General features: G+C 36.7%; 1 long non-coding RNA gene across 1 annotated transcript in view; it reads left to right on the top strand.

Moving 5' to 3' along the window:
• LOC143676525 (uncharacterized) overlaps positions 1–19,706 on the top strand; it is a 31,236-nt gene extending 11,530 nt beyond the window's left edge. The window contains exon 4 of the long non-coding RNA XR_013172145.1: positions 19,523–19,706. This is a non-coding gene — a long non-coding RNA (uncharacterized LOC143676525). The remainder of the gene's footprint in view (positions 1–19,522) is intronic.
• Positions 19,707–23,200: the final 3,494 nt, after the last annotated feature.

Genomic DNA, 23,200 nt, shown 5'->3' with positions numbered 1-23,200 from the left:
CTTTGACCTCTGACATTCTAACCAGTAAGTGTCTTGGAGAACGCCTATTTGGGTCTAATCTCTTTGGGGTGCGCTGCACTTCTTGGATCTGTAATTTTAGGTCTTTCATAAGAGTTGGGAAATTTTCAGTGATAATTTCTTCCATTAGTTTTTCTCCTCCTTTTCCCTTCTCTTCTCCTTCTGGGACACCCACAACACGTATATTTGTGCGGTTCATATTGTCCTTGAGTTCCCTGATACCCTGTTCAAATTTTTCCATTCTTTTCCCGATAGTTTCTGTTTCTTTTTGGAATTCAGATGTTCCACCCTCCAAATCACTAATTCTATCTTCTGTCTCTTTAAATCTATCATTGTAGGTATCCATTGTTTTTTCCATCTTTGCTACTTTATCCTTCACTTCCATAAGTTCTGCGATTTGTTTTTTCAGTTTTTCTATTTCTTCTTTATGTTCAGCCCATGTCCTCTTCATGTCCTTCCTCAATTTATCGATTTCATTTTTGAAGAGGTTTTCCATTTCTGTTCGTATATTCAGCATTAGTTGTCTCAGCTCTTGTATCTCATTTGAGCTATTGGTTTGTTCCTTTGACTGGGCCGTATTCTCAATCTTTTGAGCGTGGACAGTTATCTTCTGCTGCTGGCGTCTGGGCATTTATTCAGATTTCTCTGGGTGTCGGACCCAGCAAGGTTGTAAGATTTTTCTGTGAAATCTCTGGGATCTGTTTTTCTTATCTTGCCCAGTAGGTGACGCACGTGGCACACGTTTGTCTCAAGTGTTTGGAATGGGTCTCCCCCAGTCACCGATCTCCGCGGCCTGGGGATTTCGGATCCAATTCTCTCTGTTCGTTCAGGGGCCTCGTGTAGTGGGGGCATCAGCTGCCGCAGCTTGAGGGGACCCTGTGGCTGGTCGCGGGCCACAGCGGGCCTGGGGGATTCCCCACCGGACCAGGAAGCCTCCCGCGGGGGGGGGGGCACCGCGGCTTGGATAGCCCTCCGATCCGAGACTCGTAGCCGCGGACTCGAAGCCGAGACTCGATGCCGCCCACAAAAGAGGGGCGCCGGCTGCCTGGGCTTGGGAAACTTGCCTCTCTGATACTCTCAGCCGGCCCGGGAAGGAGGGAGGGAGTAGCTCCGTCCGCCGCAGCTGCGGCTGCTTGGGAAATCGCGCGCCGCTCAGGGGTCTCACCGCAGCTGAGTCTCGCAGTCAGACTAGCCAGACCAGACTTTGGATAGCCCTCTGATCCGAGATTCGTAGTCACGGACTCAAAGCCAAGACTCGAAGCTGCCCGCAAAAGAGGGGCGCCGCCTACCTCGGCTTGGGAAACTTGCTTCTCCGATACTCTCAGCCGGCCCGGGAAGGAGGGAGGGAGTAGCTCAGACCGCCGCAGCTGCGGCTGCTCGGGAAATCACGCGCCGCTTGGGGGTCTCACCGCAGCCGAGTCTCGCAGTCAGACTAGCCAGCCCAGACTTTGGATAGCCCTCTGATCCGAGACTCATAGCCGCGGACTTGAAGCCGAGACTCGAAGCCGCCCGCAAAAGTGTGGCGCCGGCCGCCTTGGCTGGGAAGCTTGCCTCTCCCAAGATATTTACTTTTGTAACCACTTTATGTGCACTAATTAGTTAAAGAAATTTAACATTGATATTAAGAACTTATTCTATATTCTAACTTTTTCATATGTTCCAATAATGTCCTACAGAGCCTTTTTTCATCCTTTGCTTGATCCTACCCAGGGTTGTGAATTGTATTTAATTGTCATTGTCTGTTTTTGTTTGCTTTTAAATGCAGTTTTATTGAGATATATTCACATACCATTAATCATCCAAAGTATACAATCATTGGCTCACAGTATCATCATATAGTTTGCATTCATCACCACAGTCAATTTTAGAGTATTTTCATAACTCAGAAAAAGAAAAAGAAAAAGAACATCCAAAACAAAACCCGTAATTCCCCCTATTATTTCTTTTTTGGTCTTTGTTTTCTTACTCATCTGCCCATACACTGAATAAAGGAAATGTTGGTCACAAGGTTTGCACAATCACCTGGTCACACCATAAAAGCTCTATAGTTATACAATCATCTTCAAGAATCCAGGCTACTGGATTACAGTTGAACAATTTCAGGTAGTTCCTTCTAGCTTTTCTAATATACTAGAAACTAAAAAGGAATATCTATATAATGCATAAGAATAACCTCCAGAATGATGTCTGAATTCTATTTGAAATCTCTTATCCACCTAAATTATATTTCTCTTCCCCTTTTTGGTCAAGAAGGCTTTCTCAATCCCACAGTGCCAGGGCCAGGCTCCTCCCTAGGAGTCATGTCCCACCTTGCCAGGGAGACTTACATTCTTGGGAGCCATGCCCTATGTAGCGGGGGAGGGTAGTGAGTTTATTTGCAGAGTTGGCTTAGAGAGAGTGGCCACATCTGAGTAATAAAAGAGGTTCTCTGGGGGTGACTTTTAGACATAATTTTAAGGCATAGTTATAAGTTGGCATATTTCTTTGCAGGAATAAGTTTCATAAGGGCAAGCCCCAGGATCAAGGGTTTGGCTTGTTAAATTGGGAGGCCCTAATGCTTGAGATAGTAACAGAGATTCTATCTAATTATTTAATAGTTCCATATTTTCCCCAGTCCCTAAAAAGGACTTTGCAAATAATTTATTTTTGGCTCTGATTGCTCTGATATGTATTGGGGTATTACATTCACCTAAAAAGAATGACAAGATCACATTCCCTATTTTACTTTCCATGTAATTATGTTGTTTAAATAAACTGACACTACAGGTTAATTTTAGATAGTGTGCTACAGAAAATATAAATTTTGTGCTTAATAAACATCTTTTCCTTTGGTCTCATACAGAAGTTGAAGTTTTAAAATACAGTCAATATCATCCTTTACCCTGTATTCTAATTTACCTTAGTCCTAAGTAGATCAGCTTCATTCATATCTCTAATTGAAATGTGATTTCTTTTTCATCTTCTTTAACAATTGCTATATGGAGTAATGCTGACTTTCAGAGCAGCAGAATTCTAACTCTGAGTCTTGGTATCACACAGATACCCAAAGTTCCAGGGAATGACCATGTTATTCACAAAGAGCTCTGCTTCTCAGAATTTACAAATAACTGTTACAACTCAAGAATAGATGTAACTTCTGTAAGAATTTACAATCTAGGAACCTTTACCATAAGCCTTATTGAACATTCTGTGCTCCTTAATTGCTGATTGTCTTATCTCCGCCCATGTTCTATTTCCTGATAACCTGAACTCTCAAATTCAATTCTCAGAGTTTGCTCATTATAGTTGGGCTATATTAGTGAGGATTTATATTTGTCCTTTCATTTCTGTACATTATTTCTCTCAACATAATGCCCTCAAGTTTCATTCACCTAGTGGAACGGTTCATAACTTCATTCCTTCTTGTATCCACTCAATATTCCATTGTATGTATACACCACAGTTTGCCCTTCTGTTCATCACTTCATGTACCCTTAGGCTACCTCCATCTATTGCAAATAGTGAATACAGCCACTGTGTGCAAATGTCCATTCATGTTCCAGCTGTCAGTTCTTCCAAGTATATGCCTAAAAACAGGTTGCAGGATCATATGGCAACCCTGTATTTAGCCACCTGTGAAGCTCCCACATTACATCCCAGAGGTACTAGGCTGATCTACTTCCCTAGGAACAGTGAATGGGTATATATGTCTCTTTCCACATCTTCTCCAGCACTTGTATCTTTCTGTTTATTTTCTAAACAGTTTTATTCACATATCATATAATCCATCCTAAGTGTACAATCAATGGCTCCCTGTATAATTACATAGTTATACATTCACCACCAAAATCTGTATGAGAACATTTCTATTTCTTCCACAAATGTAGAAGATGAAAAATATTAATGAAGAATAAAAAAGATAAAAGGTAGAAACACAAGCACCAAGAATACCATAACCCTCCTTTATATCCCCCTCTTATTGACATTTAGAATTGTATATTGCTTTTGTTACAATTAATTGAAGCACATTAAAATATTACCATTAAATAGAGACCCTACTTTGTGTTGATTGTATTGTCTCCCATATACCATCCCATTTTAAACACATTTTATGGTGATATTCATTTGTTCTCCTCATGTAAAACATCCTTATGTTTGTACATTTAATCATCATTGTCCACTCTAGGTTTTGTTAAGTCTTTAACCTCTATCTTTCCTTCTCATGTCATACATGCTCCTAGCCTTCCTCTTTCAATGATGCTCATGTTCTGCTTTGTTCATTATACCTGCGATACTGTGCTACCGTCAGATGTTATTGTGCTGTCCATTTCTGGAGCTCTACATCAATCTTGTTGAATATCTTGCACTCCTTCAGCATCAAATACCCAATCTCTACCTGTTTTCTATCTCCTGATAACCTATATTTTCAACTTTAACTCTCAGAGTTTACTCATTTTAGTTCCTTCATATTAACGAAACTATAAAGTATTTGCCCTTTTGTTTCTGGCTAATTTCACTCAATATGATGTCCACAGGTTTCATCCACATCGTTACATGTCATTGTCTCCTTAGTTGGTATTTTCTTCCCTCCTTTCTTTCTTTCCAATTGTGGCAGCATACATATAACATAAAATTTGCCAGCTCAGCCTCTCCCAAGCATACCACTCAATGGGATTAATCACATTAACAATATTGTGTTATCCTCTCTATTTCCGATTACCAAATTTTTCTTATCTCCCAAAGTTATTCTTTCTTATTTGCACTCTTTACCTTTTCTTCACGGCAATTTATATATATGTAGTTACATATTATTTGTAACTACATATTATTTGCATAATTGAGTGATTATCTTTTCAAATAAATGATAAGTTGCCTGAAGGAAGGGACTGTACCTAGCATAATTCCCATCACTGTCCCTGGCACATAGTAAGTGTTCAAAGCATGTTGGATAAACTATGGCAAAGCAAGCATTTGACTCCCTGCTTCACCAGTCAGGAATTCAAATTGGTTACATGATTTGTCCTCTCCCTGTCATAGCATTGTAAGTGACGGAAATGAAAGAAGCCAGGGCTTCGCTCATTCTTTCATTTGTTCTTTTCTTCATCTTCAGACCCCACTATTTCCATGAAATATTCAATTGTTTTGAATAGTGGAGTGGATTTGTCTTGTACGATTGTGCGATGAGCAAGTGTAAGTAGTCAGAAATAGTGGGGGTAGGTTCCAGTTTGGGATCCTTTTCTCATGTTCCTGTATTTCTCTTAGTGGTGGATATCTTCTTTCCACAGACAAATTCCAGTTGGTATGACTTAGTCTCAGTACCCCATCCCAAAGAGATTCCCACTGCTAAGTGCTGTTCACATCATGTAAAGAAGACAGTCTAGGAATTTTAAAAATTAGCTTGGTAGGAATTGTACAGTTCAGCCTGTCTTGCTAGATCCATTTTTGTTTATATCCCTGGAATTATTTCAAACTACCAAATCATATTGTTTTGTTCTGCAGTTTCCAAATTTCAATCAGTGAACTTGTACTTTATTCATTAGTGGTTGCTAAGGGTGTGCATTTTTCTAAGTGTGGCCATTCTCCACGGCAGCTCTCAACAAATACCCTCCAGCTGAAAGTGGATGTGTCTGGCATTAAAATCACCAGCCTTCAGACTGAATCAGAGCCCTGTGTTTATGGATAGATCACCTCATCTCTCATGCTTCCATTAATGACTTGCATTCCTGAGAGATGGAATAAACCATCTGAGTCAACAGAGTCCCAGCTAATTCTGAATGCTGGTCTGTCCTTTCTGATGGTGTTTAAAAAATTTTTTTTCATTAAATTTAGTAAAATAACACTGATGATATTCCTTACACTTTTAGCCGTAAAGTCAAAACACATACTCTTTTTTGAAACTTTAGTGTACTTTCAGTCATCTGATTTTCATTTCATTTTTAAAAATCATAGTCTGAGACTATTTATCCAGATAACTACAACCTTAAAATTTCAAAGGATTGTGTTTTTTAAATTATTTATCTAGGGTTCATTATTTGGGAGTAAGGGAAGTTATCTATTGAGAGTATATTCTTTAAGGTTTTCATTTAAAATTTAATTATTAAAATCATTGTTAAACAGTTTTAGATGTTCTAGAAATCTCAGAAATACAGGACTTGAGGGGAAACTTAAATAATAGTTAGGTTGGAAGAGAAAAGAAGAACGGAGAATTTCAGACAGGAGCCATTTGGCTTCAGTCATGGGAGTGGATTTGTCTTGTACGATTGCCTACAAGAAGTTAACCTGAGTTGCAACAAAGTTGAAATTGGTTGGCCAGGTAAATTGGCGGCCAGATTATAGAGAGACTGGTAAAGTATTAGAAATTGTTGCATTTTTCTAAAAGCTTTATAGTGAAGTATAAATATGCAATTATGTTTTGCTTTTGTGAATTGATTGTTGCTATTATAATTTAGTTTTGATATCTATCTTAAGAAACTTTGTGGATACTATAAGTTGTCTTTCTTCCTAGGTTGACATATATATAATAGAGGCCCCACTGCCCTGTAGCGAAGGTTGGTAAGGTAGTTCTATTGACCAGGAGTGGAGATATTTTGCAAAATCTTCCAACATCACAATTTCACATAATGTAGGGGATTGGGGGATTCCATAAAATAAATCTTGGAATGATACTCATGAAATCTAAGAGCATACCATCAACAAGAAGAGAAAAGTAGCCTGTGGCCTTGCTTCTAACTGGAGCCAATGGGAGGAAAGTAAGTCAGCTTGGTGTTTTTATACTGTGGGTATTATACAGGTGAGCCTAATTCTAATTTAGGGACTTTGAACTATTTGGTGCCTACTTGTCTTTGGGACACTATAAGTAAGTATCATGTTTGGTACTGAGTTGGAACTCAATAAACATATATTAAATGGATAAATGAATGAAGACTTGATCTGGTGATACTACAAATCCATTTTGTATGTCCCTAATTACCTTTTCTCCCATTTGTCTTAGCTTTTCTTAATGACCTTTTTCATTCTTCTCAAGCCCTTGCTTTACTACAATCTTCTTATTTCCTTCTTCTCTGCTTATCAGCTGGGAATCCCTCATAATATCCCCCAACATCCCCATTGACAGGTTTATTTACATCTCAACTATTATTTTTTCCTTCCGTGAATACACATTGGAGAACTCTTCTGGTGATGTCACCTCACTCTTAGGGACTTTCCTCCATCACAGTCTCTCCTGTCTGTACAATTTCTCTATAATCATATATATAATTTACAACCTATTAGGGATGAAAATTAAAACTGAGCACATAAATATATGTTCTAATTATAAATTGTGATCAACATAATGAGCAATTCCCCCTGCCAATTATTGCAGAAAATAGCAGAGTGGATCTTATTTTTAATTAGGTGGCCAAAGACACTGTCTCTGAGATGTCACTTAGCTAAGACCCGCATTAAAAAGTAAGTCACATAGAGAGAGAGAAATGGAAGAAATGAACTGAACAGAGACTCTTAGGGGAGAAAGAGTTTCACATGTGATAGCAATGGAAAGAAAACATTGTGGCTGAAACATAGGTTGGGGGAGAACATCACAAGTAGAGTTATAGGGTCACCCAATAGGCAACTCAGTCAAGCAGGTAAAGTCAGGGTACAGGCAGAAGCAAGATCATGCTTTTTTGTGTGTGTAGGGAACGGTAAGGGATTTTACATTTTATTCTAAGTCCAAGGCAAGGACAGGATCCATTTCATGTTGTAAGGAAGTAACTTTTGCTGCCACGTGGAGAGGAGGATGGGAAAATGAGGGCAAGACTAGCAGCTTTGGAGAATGTTGCAGAACTCCAGATGAAAGGTAGTGACAGAGTAGGCCAAGGTGAGGTTGGATAACAAGTGAGACATTTGGGGACTCTGTAGCTGTGGTCTCAAGTCATAGAAGGTTGAAGAAGGTTGCATTGGATTATCTAGAAGGCAACCTAAGCATGGGTTTACAGCACCATTAATCAGAAGTTCCAGAGACAATGCAAAAAAGAAAGAAGAGAAATGTAATGTGGTCCAATATGAAATTACAGCATAAAATCATGTAGGTATTTCTCTTATTGAGACATGATTGTCATCTGAAGCCTAAACTTCAAATTTAATACATTCATTCCAAAAGCCCAAAGGATTTTATATTTCTAAGTATGAAACTGGAAACATGGATTAAGCACATAGCTCTCTATAGTAGTCAGGGTTTTCTAGGGAAACAGAATCAACAGGAGATATCTGTGGGTTAAAATACGAGATTTTTAAAAATATGGGGATGCATGAGTCCAGATTTCACAGGACAGGCTGCAAGCTTGCAACTCCAATGAAGGTCTTCAGTGAATTCCCCAGGAGAGACTGGCTGGCTGAAAAGGAGAGAGAGAAATCTCTCTTCTGACTTCTCCTTTAAAGCCTTCAACTGATTAAATTAAACATTATTCATTGAGGAAGGCACTCCTCTTAGCCAACTGCAGATGTAACCAACCATGGATGTAGTCAACATACTGATGATTTAAGTCCACAAAGTGTCCTTCCAGCAACAGATAGGCCAGCACTTGCTTGACCAGACAACTGGGCACCATCACCCGGCCAAGTTGACACATGAACCTACCCATCAAACCCTGCTTGGATAAAATCCTGAAATCTGAATCCCGTTGCTTCAGTCTTTCATTCTTGTTATGTATCAAATCCAACCACCACCATCCAAGTCAGATTCTTATTTCCTTATACCTGGGTAAATGCTAATAGCCTCCTGGGCTTTGAATTTCTGTCTGCTGGTTCATCCTACATACTTTCTATAGATTAATTTACAAAGCAATATAGTTTCACCTCTACTTAAAAACCTTCAATAGCTCCCCATTTCTAATTAATTAAAATCCAAACTCCTTAGCTGAGAAATGCTTGGGTTTTCTGTATATAACTGTTTTGTTTTTATTGCTTTTAAACCTTTGCTCACATTCTCCTACTTCTCTTCTTTACCTTCTCCTCACTTCCTAATTTCAGCTGTCATTCCCAGTTCAGCTCCATAAACATCCTGTTGCTGAAGTCAGCTGTCATTAAGGCACTTACTTTTTTAGCTCCTGAGATCAGTTGATGCGGCATCATCTCTCTGGGTTCTTCACAGCTCTCTGCAGTTTCCTTTCGGCTTGTTTCTCAGGGCTTCTGTAAACATTATATTCATTAAAAGTTACAATTTGGATAAAATGGGCACCTTTCTCATTCCCTCTGCCTGATTTGCTCTAGTTCTGAAAGTGGATAATCAGATGTCCTTGTATAAGGAAAAATAGGCTATCGTGGGCTCCGTTGAAGTGTTGGTAGAATTAAATCACATTATCTACTGTTGTATAATAGAGATCAAATCAGATAGAAAAAGTATCTGAAAGGTTTACCTCAAATACATAATTATTGCTGAATTTTTTGAGGAAGAATTATGTAATTTTTTTTCTTTTTAAGAATGTGGTATTAATTAAGCCCAATACCACACTATTCCTGCAAACGCTTGGCAAAAATGAACATGCCAACACACGTTTCATACAAGTTATATTGTATTGTGAGAAGCTGAAAGAACACAGGTACAAAAAGACATAAGGCTGGGGAGCAACATCATGGGGATACCAAGTCTTTGCAGTTTAAGCAGGGAGCTGTGTTGGGTAGTGAGCAGGGATGTCTGGGGTGCAGGCCTCTCAGGTCTTGCATAACTCAAGGGGTCTAATTAAACTTCTTACACCTCAACCATTTGACCTTGAAACAGTAGTTATTTTATTGCCACAACTACCTTTAACAAACCATGTCACATGGCCCTAGCATCTCAGTTTCTGGTACTATTTCTAGTATAATCAGAAATAAATGGCAGTATTGCAACAACTTTAGTAAGAATGAAAATGGAGCAATCTGTGTTGAAGCCTTCATAAGAATCATCACCATGAGTTAGCCTAAGACTTTATCACAGTTCAAAATTTAGTCATCCTCTTCTGTTTGTGATATGTGTGTGTGTATGCACACAGATAAAAATGTTACATATGACATAATATGCCTATATATACATACGTAGATATATATTTACTTTAAAGAAGGCAAAGCATGTGTATCTCTATATATCCATAAGTATGTGTATATCTACGGAAAAAATGCAATATATACATAGGTACTACCTTTTCTCCTTAATCATCACATTATCTTCATTATTGTTTGCTCTTCTGGGAGAAATATAATAGCAAAGTAGCTGCTATGAATGGGGCAGAGTTCTGAGTCAGAAGACTATTTGTATTTTAAAATGACATTGAAGATTAATTTCCCATATGATCACCTGTTATTGTTTTGCTCAGAGTTTTACGTGACAGAAAAACACAATAAGTTATATTTGATTTAAGGATCCTGATATCAAGTCAACTAAAAATCAGTGGATACCGAGAGAAAGTAATGAATTTGTAAAGCAAATTTAGGAAGTGCGGGATTTTTCTCCCTTTGCTAAATCTAAACATTTTAAAGGGATTCACTCAGTCTCTTGACTAATAAGCCAGTCAAAAGAATTTTTTTTAACTTATAGTTCTCATCTCACCCACTAACTTTTCCTTATCAGATTCTGCTACTTCTTATTAGAACACGGACTATATATTCCTTATAGTGTGTACTGATCTTAAAAAGGGCAAAGCATGTCTTCCTTTAAAGACTGTGCATATAACGCAAATTCATTATTAACAAAAGGGGTCTAGACCTTTTTAAGCTTTGAGGATCTCACATAAGATGTACTAAGGAAGAAAACTATGCAGAAGATGGAATTATAGAACTGGGTAGTAATGCCAGATTTTGCCCAGAACTTAATTTTGGAACTGAGTGAGACTGCCCATTAGGGTGGAATGTATAAACTGAAACCACAATGCAGCATCTGAAAAAAAAAAGGGACTTGTGTGGACCAAGCACATATCTGCTTTGTGTGTGACTTGTCAGCAGCTCTTCATATCCAAAACCCTATACATGAAAGAGATACATAAAATTATAATAGATTATGATATCTCAGAGCAAAACCATAATAAAAGGAATTTTCTATTCACATTTGGGATATTAAGAATGAAATAATGAAAAAAAAGTTTCATTTTTGATTGTTGGGATGAAACTAAGAAAGAATTATTTGGTCCTAAACTTTCTTTTGCCATACATATTTATCACAGTAAGGATGCATATGGGAAATTTCAGATCTTCAGAATAAGGGTTTTTTCCCTAATTATTTAAAGTTTTAATTTTTTTTACATATTCTAGCATTAAAAAAAAACTTTGTTTTTAAATTTTTATTTTTATGAATCTTGATTTTTCCACATGAATTCTTTAGTTCCATTACCTTTATTGGTCAGTACCAGCTACTGATAAGAAATGGGACATCACAAAACCTAGGCAAACCTTGGGAAGGTTAATTTTTTTGCTGGAGAGAAAGAGGTATGAGGTGTCAGAAGCAATTCCAACTTCAGGGCTAGAAGGAAGTTTGGAAGAAAGTTTAGAAAACACTATATAGACCCTTAATTTACAGTTGAGGAAATTAAATAAAATACTCGTCCTCACAGGTAAGTGGCAAAATCAATATGTAAAATTACAAAAGCAACAAGCTTAACGGAGAAACATCTAAGTGCATTATTTTGAGCCACCCCCCTGAAAAGAAGCATTGTTGTGAGATGGACAGAGACTTGGATCAAGTCCAGATATTTCAGCTCCAGCACTTGTCCACTCACTGGCTCTGTGCCCTTTTGCTTCTCACTCTGCCTCTCTGAACCTCATCATCCTCATCAGTATGAGTGCTGACCAACTGTCCAGGTCTGAGGCATCCGAAAAACCAATGACTCTGTGCTCATTTATTCTTTCATCCATGTGTTCAACAGCTATTTGTCGAATATCATGATATGCAAGACTGGTATTTTACAGAAGGGAAAAATAAAAGAGAAATTCAGTCTTTGCATTTATAAAGTATATAGTCTAATACAATACACAAATTTTATAAATGATTTACACAATATTAAAATTTGGGTGCTTAATATTTATTAAATAATATGATGTGCTTAATAATTGAAAAGTCCTAAAAAATGTACCAAGAGATTGGAGGAGAAAGGGATTATTCTCACTGGTAAAGCTTACAGGGTTCATGAAGGAAGGTTGGCTAAGATTTCATTAGGTAGAAAGTGTCTGGGTAGGAAAGATCAGGAAGGCAACCAAGCAAAGGGGGAAAAAATGAGGAAAAGATGCAGGAAAGAAAGAAAACATGAATTATGTTCAGAGAACTGATAGGAGATGAAATGATTGAATTGCTTGGGGCATAGACTTCATGAATTGAAGCAGTGGAAGATGGAAAGAGGGGTTGGCTCTGGGACACTGAGATTTATGGTATCCGGAAAATTCTAAACCAGAATCTTTTGATACTGAAGATGCAACAATGAGTAAGACGTGATGTCTGCACCCAGGGAATTTGGATTTTATTCAGTGGGCAATGGGGGACCCCTGAAAATGAGTGAACAGAGGAGAAACATGGCAAATGATGAACTTCAGGAAGGTGACTTTGGCAGTATCATATGGCAGAGAGTAAGATAGCAAGAACCTGAAGCTAGAGAGACTGAGTGGGAGGAAACCATAATATTCAAAATAAAGAACATTGGGTCTGGTTTTGTTTGATGGCAGCAGGATCGTAAAAGAATGAAGTAGTTTAGCTCAGTGTCTCTTAAACTTTTGGGTGATAGCCTTCTTTGAGTCCCTTCCCTCAGAAAAGATGGCCATATGTATGGGATTTTATATGCAATTTCTGTATGATTACTGATGCTATGAGGTCATCTGTGGACCTCAAGTTAAGAAATCCCGGTTTAAACAGAGACCAAAGAGGTTGAATCTATGGCTCTGTCCCATGGAGTCTGGAGTTGAAAATGCCTGTAAGGTTGTGAATTTGGATGTTAGGGAGAATTGAAGAAACAGGGATGCTTAAAGGATGAGTGTGATGGTTAGATTGTGGTATCAACTTGACCAGGTGATGATGCCCTGTTTTCTGGTCAGGCAAGTACTGACCTAACCATTGCTACAAGGATATTTCATGGCTGGATGATAAACCAGAAAGGTGGTTTATTAAATCATCAGTCAGCTGATTGCAGCTGTGGCCGATTACATCTACCATCAACTAAGGACGTGCCTCCTGCAATTAGTGTAATCCAATCAGTTGGATTTGAGCTAATCATTGAAGACTTAAAGAAGAAGCAAGAACTTTCACTGCTTCTTCATCTAATGAACCTCTCTTGTGGAGTTCATTTAGACCTTTCATCGGAGTTGCCAACCTCACAGCCTGCCTGCGGACTTTGGACTCTTGCATTCTCATGGTTGCGTGAGACATTTTTATGAATCTCATATTTGCAGATATCTCCTATTGGTGCTGTTTTATTCTAGAGAACTCTGACTAATAGCTTGTTGAGGAAAACTCTGATAATGTATTACTCTGTATTCTTCACCACGGATGGGAACTTTTTCATGATCTGATTCTTGTCTTATTCTGCTCTAGTAAGAGAGAACTGGATTAATTTTAGTGGGAAACAACTGGTCTTGGTTTAAGACACCTGAACACACATGAGCTTATTTCTTGCCGTAAAGGACCCTGAGATCTACATATTTTATTCTTATCATATTCATAAGAGTTCTTGCACATTTCAATAGTGGAAATGAATTTCCCCCATCGGCATTTTAATCATGACGAATGCATTCAGTATTCATGTATCTTCGATATAAAATTATATGGAAATTCTAGTAAAAGTTCAGTAATGTCTGCCAATTATAAAAGGTTACAATTATAGCACAGAAACTTATGTAATTTATGACAAATATAAAAAAAGAAATTAATTTCTAAACCCAACCTTTGTGATTAGTGAAGACACCTGTTTGGTAGGTCATCATAATATGAAATATGCTAATAAATGGTCAGGACAGAGAGATACTCATTTCCAGATAAAAAGAAATATGAAGGCTGGATAGGAATAGAACATACTGTCAATTAAATCACAAACACAAACTATGTATTACTATGGGATTTTTGACATGATAGACATTTGGGTCAACATTGTAGTTCTAAATCATAAATCATAAAAAATTAAGAGCTGGAAGAGGCCTTCCCTAGAAATCACTTATTTTAACCACATACTTCCCTAGAAATCACTTATTTTAACCACAAATGAAGAAGTGAAACAAAAAAATTTTATTTTCCCCATGTTCAGTGGCCTACAAAAAAACCAGTGCCCTGAATTTGAAAAAAACACTCTTTATTTCATTCTTTATTTGAAAAGTATTCTCTTCACAAATGGTGCTCTTGTGAGGAACTACGATGACAGCTAAATAGTAGGTAATTATTTACTCTCTAGAATAAGTGTCCTTGGTGAGGTAAAGTGCTATTTTTCATAAGAATGAAATTTTATCAATGTAATGGGTAAGAAAATATAAGCAGTAGATTCTATTATCCTGACACATATATAGAATCTTTTTTAATGAAGTATTTAGCTTTACCACACCGTATAAAATAGAAAACGAATTAGTTTTATAAAACCTACTGAGTTCTTTTTCTAGCTATAAAATTTCTTTATATGGAAGGAAGGAGGGAGCCTACTGTTCTCATGCCAAGGAAAGTAGCCCCCAATTCAAACATGTTACAGTATGTGAGATGGTCTGATAAAACAGGGAATTCATAAAATGATAGAACTAAGTTCTTATTAATTTGACAAGATAGACGTTATACACATTATTACAAATAAGCAATTACATAACTATGAATACACAAAATGCTACATAGAAAGCTCTAGGTAGTCTGGTCAGTGGTTCTTGCAACTAACCAAAGAATCTAAAAGGTTGCCTGCCTAGGAGAGCCCTTGGTATCATCTCTGAGATGTTCCTGCCTCAGTGTCTTTTTTCATTCCCTAGGGTGTTTGTTTTAGCCTTGCTAGTTTGACTTATTAAAAAGGAATTATAAAACCTTAAACCTCCAGCTGGGTCCCTGGACCAGATAAGTCCTGAAACCCAGAGTGCCCAGCCTCTCCAGAACATCAGCTAGTTCCATCTTCCTACCCCATATTATTGACAGCACCTTCCAATATGAAAAAGTTAGAATGGTCATAGCCCAAATACCCCCAAAGAAAAGAATAGAAAGATCAAAAGTGATGGTGGAGTTATACGTGGAAGGTAGCATTTAACAAACAACTATGATTGGTGAATCATTAAGTTGATATTTCTTTTAGTCTCTAGTACCTTAGAGCAGCTAGAAGTAAAAACCTAAAATTGTGGAATTGTAACCCATACCAACCTCTGAAATCTGTTCTACAACTGATTGTGTACTGTGCTTTGAAATTTATTGCTTGTTCATGTATATGTTATTTTTCACAAAAAAGGAAAAAAAAGTCAATTGTGATGACAAAAAAATAATTATTCCTTCAAGCCTCCTAAATTCTGGAGCGATTAGAAGGAAATATCTGAGAGGATGGGATTTAGGAGGCATTTTTTCTCAAAAAGTGGTCTGGGACCAACTTAAAGAATATCCAGACTCTACCCCAGACCCAAACTAAACCTGAAAGGATTTTGGTAGCACAACTTGAAGAAGTGTGCCCAGGTTATTATACTTGCTGAAGATTGAGGTCCATTAACCAGTGATTCTCAACAGATAGACTCAGACCAGTAGACCAAGCATCACTTGGGAAATTGTTAGAAATCAAATCCTCAAATCTACTGAATCGGAAACTCCAGTGGCATGCCCCAGCTCCCTGTGTTTTTTGGGGGGTGGTGGGGGTGGTGCATGGTTCGGGAAACAAACCCCTGTGTTTTAATAAGCCCTCCATGTGATTTAAATGTGAGCTAAAATTTGAATACCACTGATTCTAGACAACCCCTCCAATTGATCTAGAAGGAAACAAGGGCTGAATTGACTAATGAGCTTGTTCACTTAAAGAAGTGAGTAATATACATAGCAACAAAATAAGTCAAAACCTTCCCTTTAGAAAACCAATCTCCTGATTTATTTTAAACTTGAAGTAGACCAAACACATAACTTTTAATTTCCCTCATTTTTGTGGGTAAAAAGAGTTTGGGATATAACAGCAGTGGCATGGAAGGCATGAATTTGTTTACTTTATTTTAAAATGTTTGCATTTTCATAAAGTCTTTGAAAACTTGAGTTCAAGGCTGTTTGCAAAAATGACAGAATTACCTTTAATATACCTGAAATGCTTTGCATTCTCTGGAAGAAAAACTCAATTTAAATCCAAAGGATTATTTCTAGCATTTATGACATGGCAGAATAATTCACACAGTTTGTTATTAGAAATTAGACTATAAAATGTTCAATATTATTCAAGCTTTGAATTGGACATGTACTTTGCAAAATATTTTAAGATTGCCAATTCAGACATGAGAACTGCAAAGAAAAAAAAAAGTTTCTCTTTGTAATGTGGTGTCTTTGCCAAAACAGACTATGATTAAAACAAGGCTTGCTCACCTGCAAAGTTAGGGATGAAATTCTAGTCAAGCACATCACTGCTGAAGTTGGCAGTTTTACAGTCCTACAACCCCCCCCCCCATTTTTTTAAAAATAAAATTGGCATGTAACTCACTATAGACTTTGCCAGAGAAGAAACAGAAAACCATGGAACTCATAGTGCAAATACTCTGCTTTATGTAACTTGTTTCTTGTAATACTCTCAAATTTCTGAGTGTCAATGAAATAAAAGGTTCCAGAGGAGAGATGGTCCGGCCTTGAGGTCCATATCCTGTCATTGATTTCTATGCAGCACTCTCATCGACTTCAATGGGAGTTCCACATATGGATCAATGCCAGGATGTAGGCCTTCACGTCTAGATGTGAAAGTGCTTTAATAATGGTTGGCAAACTAGTGATGAATTAAGGTGAAAGACACAAAGAATTGGCTGGAAATATTTGGGCCTATAAACCACCCTTAACCATTAGCAGAGCTGATATTTTTGTAATGCAGTCAGCAATTTGCATATGTTGATTTTGGCCAGCAAGTGTCCCAGCGCGTTAATTAAATGACAGTACTTGAGTCTATTCTGGGTATCTTATAAAGAATGTGAAAAAAAGTCTACAAGTGATCAAGCCCTTTGAAATAAATTGTCCTCTGGATCAATGCATATGCAAGGCATAGGCTGGCCTTTCTTGACTGCAAGGGAAGTTCATGGTAAGATCTGCTTTCAGCATCTCATGAATCCAGGACATTATTATATTGCTAATAATTTAACTGAAAACAATGAAGTTTAGCTATTTCATCTCTCTATTTTGCCTCTAAAACTTTTAATGCAGTTAAGAAATTAAAAAAAAAACCCAACATTCTAAAAATGAGCTTTCACCTCAACCACCTCTTATGGTAGATTTTAAGTGCTTAGTTTTTCTTTTTCAGAAACTACGTGTACATAGATACTAGAATATATTTTTAATGTGTATTAGTTTCCTTTTTCGTTTCTTATAAAATGTAAAGAACATGTGGTCAAACATTCCATTTAAGTGAAAAGTTAAAATTTTCAAATCTCCAAGGCCAAATATCACTTGAAGCTTTTCTTCTTGTTCATATTTTAAATTAATGTCTTTGCTAGCCCTGTCTTTCGGCAAATTATGCTATAATTGTGTTTATATTGGAATTTTAACAAAGTAAAATCCTGGGTTTTCCTTATGAGCACTCACAGAGCATCCTGTAGTTATAATGGAAAAGTACCTAATCCTGAATTGGGAGCCAACTGTGGTTCCAACTTCCAGATTCTCCACTGGCTTTAATTAATAAAATCACTGTTTCCCAGGCTAAAATGTGAAGAGGGTTGGTTGTAAATGTTTGATTTCCTTCCACCTAAATAAAGATCCAGCTGTAGACATCCCCTTTCCTAGTTAGAATCTCCTATTGTGTGATCTTCAGTTTGAAAGAGGGAAAAAGTTCAAGGTTTCTTATTTCAATTACATCAAAATATTAATCCCTGTTAGGCTCCCATTCATGCAGAAGTCTGCAGTTTAAGTCATTGCTAAAGTTATACAAGTCAGCTCGTCAAATCTCATTTGCATTCTAATGCACTGCAACATGGTTATTTCTAGGAGAGATAGTTGTGTTTCCTAATAAATATAATGAGTAAAGACTTTTAATATAGGAAGTAGTGATACATGATTTAATTCTGTGCTTCAGAACGAAAGGACTGGCACTTATGCTTCCATCTTTCTTTCAAATCTCACACTAAACATTTCAGATTCTTACAGCCAAGGTTGCAGAGATTAGTTACTGGAAGAGTACATATGTGGGAAGGGAGGAGGAAGGAAGCATGTGCCAGGAAAAAGCAAGAAAGAGAATATTTCTGTTAATGGAACAGTTGATGAACTTGTAATAACAACGCTACCTAAATCTATGTAAAGAATAGAGGAAAATGCTAATGTCAGTTGAGATATAGAAAATGTGGGCATTTCCAAATGAATCTTTTCTCTTTTGTAAAAGTGAGTATTTTACTAGTTGCTCTCAGTCTTTTATGCTTTACTTGATTTCATTTTTAAAGCAAGACAGAGATTATGTAACTTTTTTTGCAGAGATTGATAGGTGAATTCTTACATAGACCTATTCCATAGTTAGATATAGCCAGCTTGCTACCCAGCACAACTCATGTGCCTCAAATAAAACCATATAATAGGGGTGTTGCTACACAGAATAGCAAGATAAATCCAATTACTTGTCATGATACCAATTTGAGGCAAAATTAATTCCAAATAGTGTTCTAAGAATCTATGGAGAACAGTTACCTTATAGAAAAAAGGGAAATTTCATTTAGCTTTTATTTTCAACTCCTACTTAACCCAGTATCTCCATTTAGTTTTATAATATTTTTATTATTTGACTTATCTGTACAATTTTACCCGTACATAGGATAGGTATTACCATTATCACCTCAAAGAGATTTTGAGAAAATTAGAACTTGTAATGGGTTTGGGATTCTCTCATGAAAAACCCTAGGCCAGGGAGCCATTTTATTGTTCTTGAAATCACAAACTTCAGAATAAATTAGACTTGCAAGTATTTCTTTTATGCTCCCCAAAGCAGCAGAGATACATATATCATTTTTTTCCTCTCTAGTAGCAGCAGAGATATGGTTTGAAAGTTCGTCAACTTAAAACCTAAATAATCTTAATGAAAACATTTAAAAATGAATCGTTTTCAAAGTTACTTAGACCGTGTTTTTAAATTTACTAACAGAGAAAGTAATTTACCAGTCTTCTTTCTAATGCTCTTTTACCTTATCAGTGGAAAAATCTAAAATTTCTTTCTAAGTGCTTCACACATTGTAGACACACATGAAATATTTTGTTGAATGAAGGTTGACTCAGTAGTTATCCAGAAAAGTTAGTTGTTATTTAAAAGTTGAGTTACTGGTTATTATCTGTGCAACTTTAGTTTGTGCTTTCGTGGCTACATACATAGAAAGATTAAGCTTTCTTTATTCTTGCTTTCATGCTTTCTTTCTTTTCTTTTCTTTTTTTGTTGCTGATCAGCATGTAAAGCTTCCTTCAGGGTCAATGAAAACTCAAACTAGTGTCATTTCAAGTGATAATCCATCAAGATTAACTCCACAAAGAAACAGAAAAAATAAAAAAATAAAACGTGTGTGTGTGTGTGCAACACGCCTGTGCACAAAAGAGAGAAAATGAGCATCATTCTCCATTCTGAAACTGAAAATAAACATAATTCATCAATTCTGAATGCCAGCTCGTAATACAACTTTGCTAATTTATGCCCTTTGCTCCTAAACCCCAAATGCCAACCAAGCTTCAGGTCCCATGAGTTTGGGGCTATGACAATGGGAGGCATTTCCTAAGTACACCCCACCCAAATAATATTTCTGGTGCACAGCTGTGTGGAGGAGCACAGCTGTGCTTCCCGTGAGCCCTCCAACATTTTACTATGCAGCTGTGAGAGCTGCTTAGAAAATTGTTAGGCAGCAGCTGCAGAGGCTGTTGGTGGCAGCAGTCTGTTCGAACCTGACTAGCGTCCGGATTCAGTGGTGAATGTAAGAGGCTCTTTTAACCCCTTTACTCTGAACGATCACTGATATGTGCTCTGGAATTTGAGGGAAAAAAATCAGGCCTAGATTTCTGGCAAATATTTTAGCTTCTCTCATTAGAGATTCCACCTGAATCTCGAAGGCATCACTCTATTAGTCTCCAGATTATGTAGTAAAATTTCCATATGGATAATCACATCAGAAAGATGTGTATGGTTCTAACTGTGTTTAGGGGCTGGAACTTTTCCCTTTTATTAAGTATTTTTAACAAAGCACCAGATCATGTGTGTCTGAAAATTGAACCATGTGCATAATATACCATACTAAGTGGAACTTTAACACCTTAAATTTTCTTCTAGAGACTGATTTAGTCATATAAGGTTAACATTTTGTATTTCTATTCTGTTATTTTATATATTAGCTAAATTCTTATATTAGCTGAAAAGATGTGAACAGTGCTCTATGATTAGTATTGTGCTAAATTTTTTAAGGAATATAAAAAATATAAAATCCACTCTGTGGTTTCAAAGACACCCAAGATATTGGAATGAACATATTGTTGTGCTTGATTAAGGTCTCAAGTTAATGATAAAAATGAAAATACAAGAGAAGAGCCATCACCGTGTGTTTAAAACTTGAAAGAAAAGGCAGGAAGAGAGTAATGAGATCTTAAACATTAGATTGGATTTAGGGAGAAAATTCATGGCAGATTTTCCTAGAAAATGGAATGAGAACTTCATAAATGATGATATAAAGGTGGTGAAGAATTTTGACGTATTTAGTGGGTAAAGATGAGCTTTTATTAGGTACCTTCCTTAGATAAGGAAGAGACAGGCTATGGAGAGTTTTAATCCCTAATGAATAATCACATTTGATCCTTTAAAAATCGGAGAATGTTATGTTCTAACATAAACGTGACTGAATTTTGAAGGATGTATTATTTACATCCCCAGAACCACCATTGGGCCAGATTCCAAGTAAATACTCAGCTAATGTTGAAAAAGATGTTTATTGATGAATGAAATACCAGAGACGACCCTAAATTGAAAGGATATAGTAAACTTAACTGGTATTTTTGTCAGAATCTAGCAAGAATCAAGCACGTTCAGCTGGGACTTTTGAAGAGATGCTTTCATGAAGGTACGATTTATTGGGGTGCAGCCAGAGTTCAGAGACCGGCAAGGGTGGTTGAGGCACCTGTGGACTAACAGAGGGAAGCCAATCACTGCAGGTCTCTGGGGTCAGGAGGAAGAAACAAGGGTTGAGTCACTTTGAGAGATAACCAGGAAAGAGGGACTGCAAAAGAGAAGCTGCCGTCGAAGAAGAGACCATTCCAGAACCAAGGGAAAAGCAGGAACATGAGAGGAATATATACTGCAACCTCTTCCTCCTGCCCTATGAACTCCTACCAGCCTGCTGCAACCGAGAGCCAGAGAGCAAGAAAGGGCCAAGCCTCCCAGGGCGTGCGGCACGACTAAGATGGACAGAGAATGAATCTGGGGAAATGGCAGAAAACCCAGAACAATGGTTTTTAGATTTTATTGTTTTAAACCTTGTAACTGTGGAGACAAAAATTTCATCTAAAATATGGGTCACATAAACAGTACTGGTTTTCATAGTTTATATATATATATATATAATGGAAATGCACTTACATTTCTCTTTAACACACCAGAATGCTCTGGTTTTAAAGGAATGTCTTGACATAGTATCTTAAGAATAACATGCAAAAAAGTCATGTCCAGGCAGTTCACAAATGGAAAAATTCAAATGGCCAAGAAAAATATGGCAAAATATCTGACTTTATTAGCAATAAAAGAAGTAAAAATTAAAAACCAATATGATTCCATTCTTTTCTGATCAAACTAGAATGACCACAAAGAAAGGTTCATTCTCAGAGTTAGTGAAAATATAATCTGACGGTATTCTCCTATATTCATTACAGTGTGAAACTGAGTACAACCTGTTTAATAAATTTTGCAATTAATATTTAGAAACCTAATTGAATGCATTCCCTTTGCCCTCAATACATATTTAGAGGAATTTATCATAGGAGAGAAGGCATGCAAAGATGCATGTACCAGGATGTTGCTTTGCTGTTATGTAAAATACCAATATTAGAAATAACTTAAATACTTAGTAGTTTAGGACAGCTTTAAAATGATGTGCTATTATAGAAAGCTATCACTGGCTGAAAATTGTTTTCAGAAAAGTAAGCAAGACAAATACTAAATGATATAAGGGTAAAAGGTACAGAATAAAATTTATTACTTAACAGAAAAAATTTTTTAAAAAAAGACTGAAATCATGTACACCAACATGTTAACATCAATTTAATTGTTTTATCTTTTACATTTACATCTTAATCTATCTGGAATGCATTATAATTTATGGTAAGAGGGAGAGTCTGACTGTATTTATTTCCAAACGTGTAGTCGGTTGGTCAAGCCCCGTCACTGGCAACTAAATTGCCATGTAAAAGAATATTTTCATAATCTAGGGGTTAGGAAGGCCTTTGAAAACATGACACAAATCTCAAAAGTCACAAAGGAAAAGAATGACCTATTGGCTGCACAAAAAATTTAAAACTATGTTTAGTGAAATAATAAATAAAGGTAAAAAACGTGGCAGGTTTGGAGAAAATATTTTCAATATATATAATAAACCAAGGGCTAACATCCATAAAATGTAAACTGTGTTTACAATTAATAGGAAAAGGACCATAACCCAATGAAAATGGTCAAAGGGTATGAATAGGTTATTTTCAGAAGAAGAAATATTTTAAAAATTAATTTTTAAAAATATTGACAGCAGTGATCTCTGAATGGTAGGTTAGTGATAATTGCAGTTCTTTCTATGGCTCTGTTTGTAACTTGGCAGTAGAAATTTGAGCTCATACTCCTTGTTCCAAGCAGTCCCTGAAAGATCCTTTTCTTACTTTATTTATTCCCTCTTATCCCTGATCTTCACACTGATTCCCTATCTATCCATAAGTAGCCTTTACTGGCTTGATATTTATTTGGCAATTGTGTGTGATTGTGTTCCTGATAAATGTGAATTGTTTTGTGTGCTATATTTTAATTTAAATAAATGATATTGTGCTATAGATTTTTTTTCTTCTTGCTTTTTATTTTAATGCAAGACTGTTTTTAAAGGACTATTCACTTTG

The sequence above is a fragment of the Tamandua tetradactyla genome, chromosome 3 (assembly GCF_023851605.1).
Source record: "Tamandua tetradactyla isolate mTamTet1 chromosome 3, mTamTet1.pri, whole genome shotgun sequence".
In the NCBI taxonomy this organism is placed as follows: Eukaryota; Metazoa; Chordata; class Mammalia; order Pilosa; family Myrmecophagidae; genus Tamandua; species Tamandua tetradactyla.
Note: the sequence above shows the minus strand (reverse complement) of the source record. Positions and strands in the feature narration are given on the sequence as shown.